We start from the raw sequence: 11,072 nt of genomic DNA on the forward strand, positions 1-11,072 counted from the left end.
AATTGCTACAAAATTAGAGCTCCTCTTCATTATATACATACACACACACACACACACACATATATATATATGTAAAAAACCATTGCCTTTGTATACTCCTTGAGGTACTTTCCTAATAAACAATCCGGTGAATCCTGTGAAAATTAATTTTCTAGGAAAATTAATAACCTAGGAAGTTGACCAGAGGATAGGGGCAGTAGGACTATGGGGGGACATCGAGGAAGGAACGTTAAATGCTGTCCATATTATCTCTGAAAATGTAGGGTATTCTAATACCAGGTCTTAGTATTATCTTTCTTCAACACCCTACGCTCAGGAGTACAAATTTATGTTTCTCTCTATTCCTAATTATCAATCCAAAAAAGAAAGGGAAAAGAGTTTGGGAAGAGAATCAGAAGACAACCAGAAAAAAGATGAAAAAAAATATGACTAGTAAGGTAAGTATCTGGCTTTTCTATTCAATGTAGTCTACTATGTCTTTTGGGTTAGGGGAATAAAAGGAAAGAACAATGTGGAAGTAGGTTTCTGCATCAATGAGACACCCAACCATTGATCAGGATCCGTTTAGGCTCAGTCTCCTTCTTGGCCAGCTAACTTTTTCTGCTATCAGGTTCTCAATGGCTGCAGGCCCAAACTGGTTGACCTCCTCCATGTTCAACAGCACTATTGGCACCTGTCCTTATTTCCTATCAGAAATGAATCCACAGTTGTATTTTCAAAACCAGATTTGGCCTTGTTATTTGCATCTTACTTTGGCAATTCCTTACTTTAAAAAACTGAGCTTCGGAGTACAGCATTAGGAATAGAGATGGTGGAAATGTAATGGCTGTGTGCGATGTCAGAGGGATAGTGGATGGGGGAGGAGGATTGACACAGTGTCGGGGATATAAATGATAAATGTCTAACTATTACTTTGTTTTGTGCACCTGAAACTAACAAAAAACAACAACAACAAAAACAAAAAACAAAAAAAACTGAGCTTTGGCTTGGTAATGGCACCCTCCAGTCCCTGCAGCCTGAAAAACCCTCGGGTGACCTGCTTTTTCCTACAGCGAAAATGGCCAAGTGTTCCATCACTCATCTTACAAAAAAGCAACTTAAAACGAATCCTTGCTTCAGATGAACATGCACCAAGGTTTTCACTCTACTAGAGCGAATGGATAAAAAAGTAAACAACTATAGCAACAACAACAAAATATATTAAGGGGAAGAGGGTCAGGCCACATTGTAGCCCTAAAAAGGCCCATTACCTTCTTGAATAAAATCTTTCCTACATCCAGGGCCAGCTTCATGGCTGTGCACCAGGTCAATCCCACAGGGGCTCGTACTTGGGATCTAATGCTCTGTGCTTGAGGGTTAGTGCTCTGCAGTGGCTGCCTTGAAACTCCCCAGCTCCGGCACAGCACCACTGCCACCCTCTGTCTAGGGTGCAGTTTGAGTTGGCAGAAGGAAGCCTCGTCAACCTTGTCCAATTGCCCTCCCTGCGGCCCACTGTGTCTTAGGCTGGCAGAGCGGCAGTGCATTCAGCAGGTGACTCCGTGGGCTCTCTCCCCCAATCCCACCCAAGTATCAAATGTGGCCCAGTGCTGGACCCTATCTGCAGGAAACTGGGCAGAAACTGTTTCGTGCAAAGGAGAGACTACCCCTGTCTGAAGCCTCACATTCTTATTTTGCCCTGAGCCCTGCAAATGATGTAGCCAGCTCTGCCTAAATCCTCCAGGATCAGCAGTATTAGAGGAAACTTGCCTGGTGGGAGAAAGAAGCTTATCACGTAACATGACTCTGTACCTCTGACTTGATCTTCTAGAGGGTTTCTCACTCTGGGTTCTACTGGCGCCATCACACTGGCCTCCAGGGTAGCACACCACTAATCCTCTTTATGTCATTTAGTGTAACTGAACCAAGCCAGAAATTTCAGATAGGATTTGTTCAATAGTAAAGAAAACAAAAGGAAAAATAAATACAGAATACACCGGGAATATAAATAGCCCATCTGGCAGTGTAAATTAGGTTGTGGTCCTGGGATTGCAGACTTGCTCTTAGGAAGACCATGATTCAACCATTTCACATAACAGCCCGTTCTACTCCTCTTCCCTCCACACAACTTTCCCTTTACTTTTCATTGTTTCAGACTGTCTGGGATAGGATAGGAGACACGTATCCTAGGATAGAGAGACCTACCTCTTCTTCCCTGGATGACTAATACCAGGAATGAAGTCATACCTCAAAGGAAATGCTGCCTTCTCAAACGAAAATGTTTTGATGTACTTTGAGCTAAGATGCTGCCTGCCAGGATAGCCATATCTTAATCAAGTACAAAATTGTTTCATTTGTATAGTGAGAAATAAATGATATCGTAGCAAGGACATCATTCCTTAATGTTGGAGATGTCAGGATATTTTTGTTTTCATTTTCAATCTTCTACATTCAAACAATGATGTGTTTGTACAGGTTCCACTAAAAAAGTTACATGGAATTCAAGTGCAAGTTTTGAAGATGCCACCCAAAGGAAAAAGTGGTTCTGGAAACGGCGGGTAAAGGGGAGCCGCCTCTGGGAGTGACAGTTCTGACAAGAAGTCTCAAACGTGGTGGCGATTCAGTAAAGGTCAGACAGATCCTGTATGACAAACACAGAAAAATCATGGAAGTCATGGAAAAGTTAAAGTCTGGAGGGGGATTCAATGAAGTGAACACACAGTATAGTGAAGACAAAGCCAGGCGAGGGGACAATTTGGGTGGATGACCAGAGGGTTCGTGGTGGGACCATTTCAAGAAGCGGCATTCGCCTTGCCTGTCAGTGGACTGACTGGACAAGCACGTGTTTACAGACCCTCCGGTTAGGATGAAATTTGGATATCATTTTATTATGGCTGAAGGGAGAAAATAAAATTGTATGAAAGACAAAAAGAAGTAACATGGATATTAGTGGTGATACTAAGAAAGTAACATGTTTAAGCTTCTCTCTAGAACCCTGACATTCCACTGTTCCTCAGAGTTTTACCTTATTGTTTTAATTCCTGATTGAGTTTTTAAAAAAATGTATGGCCTAATTGTAAGAGTATTTGATTATTTTATTTTTCTATTGGGTGCCATAGCTTGCTGATTTTTAAAATTAAATTTATTGGGGGTGACAATGGGTAGTAAAATTACATAAGTTTCAAGTGTACAATTCTGTAATACATCATCTGTATATCACATTTTGTGTTCATTACCCAGAGTCGTTCTCTTTCCTTCCATCTTTCCTCCTCATACAATTTGTTGACTTGTGGCTATGACAGACTTTTTGGACCGACTTATATAATAAAAAGTAAAGCTCTGCCAACTAATTTCTAAGTTGCATTAGGCTAGTAGATGCATAACTTTTGGATTTCACAGGATGGCAAATATTTTTAAAGTGAAGGTAGAACCCACAGATGATTGCCAACTTCTTATTTTATCAAACAAACACATTTAAAAATAAAGCACACTAACAATATGATTTCATGAAAGAAAGGACATCTTACTTCTGAAGGAAGTCCTTTAACTGAACAAATTAAGCAACAAACTCACTACATTCTCATTTCTCTGGGGAACACTGAAGAAGAACATTAAAGATAATAACCGAGCAGCCTCCTAAATCAGAGGCTGGCAAAAATTTTTAATTCTTAATAAATATTTCTGTCCGAACTTTTCAATATTTTAAATTATTTCTGCACGTTTTATGAGCTCTTAATATGACACTCTGAAGCTTTTCAAAGCCATTCCAAATTTAAAAACCTCTGAAGTAAGCATTTCATTATGTTTTTTTACTACTAAGAACACTAAGCAGAAAACACTATAAAGTGTCATTGTCTTCTCTTGAATTGCTATTCACATTCAAAAATTTCATTTATGAAACAATAGAATGCCACATATTACATGACTGAGATATACCACAGATTATTTTTAATGGCTATGACATTATACTAATAACCTAATGTGACAAAGTAGGCCTATATATCGTCTTTTTGCATAATACCAATATAAAAATCTTCACTTTTTAAGAGGCTGTCTTCTATATTTAATTCCTCTTGGAAAATAGACTTTATATACATACACGTAGTAGAAATCAGGTTAGGAATTTTTTAATTCTGACAAAGTTCTTTGCTTAATCAATGCTGTGTTCCCATATGTATTTTAAGCATGCCTATTAAGAATTTTTTGTTACTGCACAGAAAACAAAACACTATATAGAATTAATAAACTCTAACTTGACCCTCACCTTACATTGCATAGTAATCAATATAAGATGTTATAAGGAAGTATTTGTTATATTAAAACAAAGGCCATTATTCTCATACTGTTGGGTCTAAAATGTAACATTTGACTTTCAAAGCAAGTAAATCAGCAGAGCTCCAAACAGGGGACTCAACCAACAAAGGATCATGAAGTTAAAAAGTCTCTGTTAATCAATGACAAATTTAGTACTTGTTGCTACAATTACAAAGATAATAGTTCCTTTATGTCAGTGCCTTTGGTTTTGCAGCTGTAAAATAGCTTTGAAATTCAGCATTTCAAGGAATAGAAATTAATAGGAGGTCATTTCTACCAGAGAAATTTTAGGGGCCCATCCTCTCTAATCATCATTAAAAACTAAATCCGTAGGAGAAGAGGCACTTTCCTGATTGTCAAGTGGAAGCTATTATTCATTTGATGAAGCTCTTGGCACCGTGCCATTGATTCTTCACCAGGGCCTGCTGCTTGCTCTTCATCGCAGCGCAATCAGGGCTGTTTCTGCCTGCCAGGAGCTATTTATAGAGCAGGGGGACGTGGGGGGGAGCAAAGCTGATATGTTCTCCTTCTCGAAAAACAACTTTCAAACTTTCTAAGTACAAATCTGTTTTTCTTGTCACCAGACTGTGTCTGCTTTTTCCTGAATGCGGAAGATAAGGAAGCTGACTTCAAGACAACTGCCCTTCCTAAGAATGACTACGGATTTGGTGGAGTCACAGGCTGTGCTCATGCTGCATCTCAGCCCTGGGATTCATATTCCTCAAAGCAACACACACTGTCCTATGTCCATAGTGTAATTCTGTCATTTCGACACTTCTGTGTCCATGCCGGTGGGTATCTTGCAAATTTCTAAAGGGCACTCCCTGTTTTCTTCTACTTATTAAAAGCAAATAGATTTTGAAAAATACTTGGGGACTCCAATTTTCAGGAGTTGGTTCAAACTGAATTAACAGTTACCTGTTGGTGAAATTGTTCTTCCTAAAATTGCAACATAAATTGGATTTCCACAAATTTTACTTAAAATTGGTCATCCCAAGGCAATACATCTCTCTATTATTTAAATTTATCCATTTAACATGGTCATGGTATTCTCAAAGTTATCTGCAACTCTCATTGTCTTGGACAACAGTTATGAACATATTTTAAAACCTAAACTATTCATAATCTTTATTTGTGTAAAAGTTTCAGGCTTTATCTCAGCAGTTGCAAAATCCACTTAAAATGTTTTATTCTCTAAAATAACATAGAGAGAAAATAAAAAATAAGTAGCATTCATTTAAAATACTTATCACTAAGGATGGCAACAGCAATACTTCTGATAGCTAAAATTTAAAGGAAAGGAATTGTATTTGTTAGAATATAAAACAACAAAACCAAAACCTGAGAGCCTTAAAAATATATATATATGAAAATGTCAAAATCATGTAGCAATGAATTACCTAATGTAAATTCTTTTGAGAAATTTAGTTAATGATCCTATCAAATGCTGTTTTAATAAAATGCAATTTTTAAAAAGTAGCCATAAAGAGTCGCCAGTAAATATTTAGTTACAAATAGAACAATTAATACCCCATTAATCATTTGAAAATATAATAGAGAATCAAAGTAGTCAACTTAGAACAACTTGAATTAGCAGGGTTGGAAACAGATCAAGGATTTGTTTGTTTTCTTTTGTTTTAACTTCATAGAAGACCTACATTTCAGCACACCCTTTGGAGTGTGGTATTTTCAGAGTCCTTCCATCAGGGACTAGAATGGTGTATTCAGCAGTGAGTTTATAGTATCTTTTCTTCTGAAACCTACATTCCCCCCACTCAGATATTCAACTAGAAGAAGCTAAGATTAAATAAAATGTTCTGTTTTGGAAAAACCTATAGAATATGAAGTTAAATTAATTACTGTAAATCCAAGTATTTTAGAAAGTCAAATAAGATATTAAGAAAATAGTCCATTTGATTCTGAGTTGCCCAAAATAACTGTGCCTGGCCTGAACTTCTAGATAATTTCCAGTTCCTCCTCCTCTTCACTTTTTAGTTCTCAAACCCTCTTCTTTCATTCCACACAATGAAAAAATAGAGGCATTTTTAGAGCAGTATTTTGAAATCTCTGCCATTAATTCAACTGAAGGTTAGGCTTGTGGAGCTAAACTCCATCTTAAACATTCAGTAATTCATTCAACAAATATTGAATACCTATTACATGCCCAGTGTCATTCTAGTTTCTTGCATGTAGCAAGAAACAAATAACATGCAAAGTTCCCATCTTCGTTTAATTTTACATTCCAATGGAATTTTAGCTAAAATAAAACAAAGATAGACATTAACAAAACCCCTTATTTCTTTCATGGAACATAGTCGTATATTTCTCAGTTGCACAATATTGAATTGAAGAAAAACCACTTCATAACAATTACAATTTCTTGAGCACTGACCATATATGCCAGGTGCCGTGTTGAATACTTTTTCATGAATTATCCCATTTGATTGATCCCTGTTAACTCTTAATCTTCAAAAAAACTCCATTATACAGATAAAGAGAGGAATACTTAGAAGGGTGAAGTAACTTGCTAAGGTTACAGGATAAAAAAAGTGGCAAATTTAACACAGGTCTCTCCCATCTATAAGAACAGGAATTCCAGGCAAGTCTTCTCCTGAGGGCTTAGTAGCATTCATTCATTCATTCATTCAGCATTTATTCAACAAATACTAAAAGAGTGCCTACTATGTGCCAGGCACTGTATTAAACACATGGGATACATGAATGAAACAAAGAGGTAAAGATCCCTGCCCCTTGAGGAGCTTAAATCTTAGTGGGAAGAGACAGACAATAAAATTAACAATGAAGTAAATATGTAACATGTTCAAAAGGTTAATAATAATTCATTGGAAAAAACATAAAGTCCAACTTTTTTATAACAATTTGAATTCTTAAGTTAGAGGAAAGACAACTTTTAAAGTTTAGAAAAAAAAGAAAAAGAAAGCTCAGGGGACTTATGACTGAAGCACCCCCAAAAGGAAATGTTACAGCAGAACAGTGTTAGAAAGAAGTGACTTAATACTGGGGAGAATGACACCTGCTTTCCACCACTGTGGAGGTGAACTTGTTTTAAGCCTTTGTTATTTTGATCAAGAGAGGCTTGCAAATAAAGGGCAGAAAAGGGCCTCAGTAATTGCCCGTCTGGAGTACAACAAACACACGTAAATCACTGGAAAATCACGTGCGGTTTGATGACATTTATTCACTCTGGTTTACACTGACTGGCATTCCAAACCTCAGACACCAAAATGACTAAGGTTGGGGAATAAATACCCATCATTAAATTTCCAGTGGTTTAATAATTATGCCTCTTCCTGGGGATATGATTAAACCTCACACAACAGCAAAACTCCAACAAACTAAGTTGCTGGGCATCAGAGGTGAGGAGAAAGTTAATGAGAGAAAGAAGAGGGTGAGAGGGACAAAGGAAATGAAAGAAAGAAGAGAAAGGGCTAGCGAGAGACAACACATAAGGGGAAAAATCTCTTTGGTGGTTACTCTCAACCATCCTTTGGCTTAAGAATCACCCATCGGCACTAAACAAAGTCATTATGCAGCAGTGTGGACGTGTACACCTCATTCTCATAATTCCAGAGGATGGGGCAAGTTGCTATAGGGGGAGCAAACAGTGCAGTAACACAGGAAACAATTCCACCTTCGTGACAAACTTTCCTTCTAGGCATAGGGATGAGGCAGATCTCTTCAGCACAAAAATGGTAAATTTTCTCTTCCTGGAGTTCTCACTGGCTTTGGTCAATATTGCTTTATTAAGAGAGAAAAAATTGAATCTTTCTTTTAATATTATGGTACATAACATTACAGAGTTACAACTGACCTAAACCTCAGTTAAAGTTCCTTGTAACGGTTGAAAAACACAGAATACCTTCACATCTGTGGAGTTTCCAGGCACAGCCTAAGGAAAAGTTCCCAATTCCAGTAAATCAACTACAAGATAATGATAAATCGCATTTGAGATATGATACCAGAGATTATATATTAACAGATATCAAAGTCAATGCTCCTTAAATGGGTTCTTTCTTAAGTTTTCCTATTTATAAACTGAAACTATCCTAGCAGGCCAACTCCAAAAACTATGTCTATATTCATCACCACTGAATCTCTGAGACCTAACAAAGTACTTAACAAATAACAGTACACAATAAATATGTGACCAAAAAAGTGCAATGAATTTATTAATATTGTTTTTCCGTCTCACAAGAATATGGTAGCATTTTATATAACTATTGGGATCCCTGACTTGATTAGGTATCCTACAACATGCAAAATGACTCTTAAAATTCATTATGTTTGTATACCTCAGTGTTTACTTTTATGTATTATTTTATATCACATTAAGCAAAAACACCACATTACTCTCTGGCCAACATATTACAGGAAGGGAAAGTAACTAATATTTATCGAGAACTCACTAAATTGGCATGTGCCACATGCCTTCATTTGCATTGTCTTGTTTATTTCTTAAGGCACTCTGATTAAACAGACATTATTAATCTCCTTTTAACAGAAAAAGAAGTGTAGGCTTAGAGAGATTAACTAATTTACCAAGGTTATACAACACTTGTCAGAACATAGATTCAAACCCAGCCACTTCTGACTTCACAGTTCATGCTCTTTCTTTCCGTTATATTGAACTGCTAAAGGAAAACATACTGAAACTGCAAAAGCAATCATCTATCTGTCAAAAGCTAAAGAAATGTCTCTTCAAGCTTGGGGTGTGCCTATTCCAGCATGCGTCTGTTTTCACTATGATAAGCAAGTCCAGCAAAGCGGAAAAGGGCCAATTGAGTCCAAACACCAAAACACGTTTTATTTAGAGATTTTATTTTATAATAACATGCTTAGAAATTATTCTTCTTTCTAATGGGTCATTTAATAATAAATGCGTATTTCCTTTTTGTGTGCTAGTTTGACTTACCTTTATTCATATCAATCAGGAAAAATGCAATTCAAAAAAAGTCACAGATGGAAGCAAAGAAACACAGAAAGGAGAGAATTGGAGAGACCCTAAGAGCACCCTGATAAATCCACTGATGTCCACCAAAAAAGACATGAAAAGCAAACTTTTCTTGATGAATACCAGTTTCCTGGAAAGGGGCAATTATGGTCTTCTCTTCCAAAAAGTTACTTAGAAAAGCCAGCATGACCTCCGCTTAAGCCTCCTGTGGAAGCTCTGGAAGATGTCCGGGAAAGCGTAATACTATATGAAATTGAACAATCCTGTGGCAATTAAGTCTCAGGGGAAAGGGTCTTACATTTGTAAATGAAGTAAACATTATTGATGTTTTAACCATTGAAATCACCTGCACATGTATACGGCACATGCCACTGAATTAATAATTATCAGAATTCAAAACTAAGGACTTCTGTCAGTGTATGTCTGTGTGTGTCTCTAGTAGGCAAAAAAAAAATCCTCAGGAAAAAAAGTGGCTCAGTTTTCATCTGGCCTAATGTAGAAAACCCCCTGTAATGAATGTGCTGAGTTAAAGTGGAAATCATTCAGCAAAACTTATAAAGAAAGATCAGTTTGACAAACCTATGGCAGACTCAAATAAGTGCTCTGAGTATCTGACCACACTTTCAGCACGGGTATTGGTAAGCTTTCTAAGTGAGACCCTATCAAAAGCATGTATTAGGACATAAACAATAATCAGAATTATAACCTACCAAAAATTGGCTTATGTTTTCTTTTCATGTTACCAATCTGTACTGTACCTTACCCTAAAATAGAGCTTGTAACAAGTAATTTCTGTCTAAAAGGAGATATTATAAAGAGCATCAGTTGTATGCAAAAGCAAGTATCTATGTGGTTTATTTTGAAAGGATAGCAAGAGGCTCACATGTCCCTAAAATGTGTCATCTTTTCTCACACATTACTGGTCTGAAACTAAGAAATTTACCAGTAATGGCCCTTCTTTGGAATAGGACATAATATATGTTAATTATCCATACACATACATACCCTTTGCTCTAAGAGCAGAATTTGAGGGAAAAGATAGATATCAGGTGTATTTCAATAGGGGAAAGAGAACAATTTGGAACATTCACGAGAAAATATCAGATCACTGAATACCAGTAAGAAAGATAAAGATGCCAGAAGATACGACAATACAAATTTGGAGTACAGGTCAACTTTTCTAACATAGTAGCATAATTCATCTAGCTCACCTTTCTGAGAAAGATTAAGTATTATATGCATAGCTCTCTGAACTCCTCGAAAAAGAAGCCACAGAAATACAGGAAATAATTATAACTACATCTCCTAGTACCTAAACAAGTCTTGGCTGAAAGCTCCATTTGTTCATTCATATCAGCAGACTACCATTTAGAAAACCAAAAGAAAAACAACTCTACCTGCTAGTCAAGGAGCCAAAGAGTAAAACGCAGCCTGTAAGGTCTCTGATTCCAATCAGAATTTAACCCAGACAATATAAGAATCTGGTTCACATATTTTCAATGGGCATCTTCCAGACATTTAAGGGAGAAAGAGATTAAGAAATTATCTCCAAACCCTATCCCTAAGATGTACGGAATGAAAAGACTACCACCTGTCTAGGATTTGAGTTTCATGGGCATGTTCACTACATCAAAGCATCAGGGGACAGGCTTTAAGGGAAGGCAGACAAGATCAAGAGACTTGCATATTTTAAATAAGACACAAAAATTACAACATAAAATAGGATCATTCACAAATGATCCCTCTTTATTCATTCACAAATCTGAGGGCCCTTAGTGGGTTGGGTTTAAATTCACACATCCTGGAAAAG

At 36.8% G+C, this 11,072-nt stretch overlaps 1 pseudogene; it reads left to right on the top strand.

Annotated features, from left to right (window-relative positions):
- Window positions 1–2,496: 2,496 nt before the first annotated feature.
- LOC141572380 (peptidyl-prolyl cis-trans isomerase NIMA-interacting 4 pseudogene) lies at window positions 2,497–2,887 on the top strand (annotated as a pseudogene).
- The last annotated feature ends 8,185 nt before the right edge of the window (window positions 2,888–11,072 follow it).

This window comes from Rhinolophus sinicus, linkage group LG06 (assembly GCF_036562045.2).
Source record: "Rhinolophus sinicus isolate RSC01 linkage group LG06, ASM3656204v1, whole genome shotgun sequence".
In the NCBI taxonomy this organism is placed as follows: Eukaryota; Metazoa; Chordata; class Mammalia; order Chiroptera; family Rhinolophidae; genus Rhinolophus; species Rhinolophus sinicus.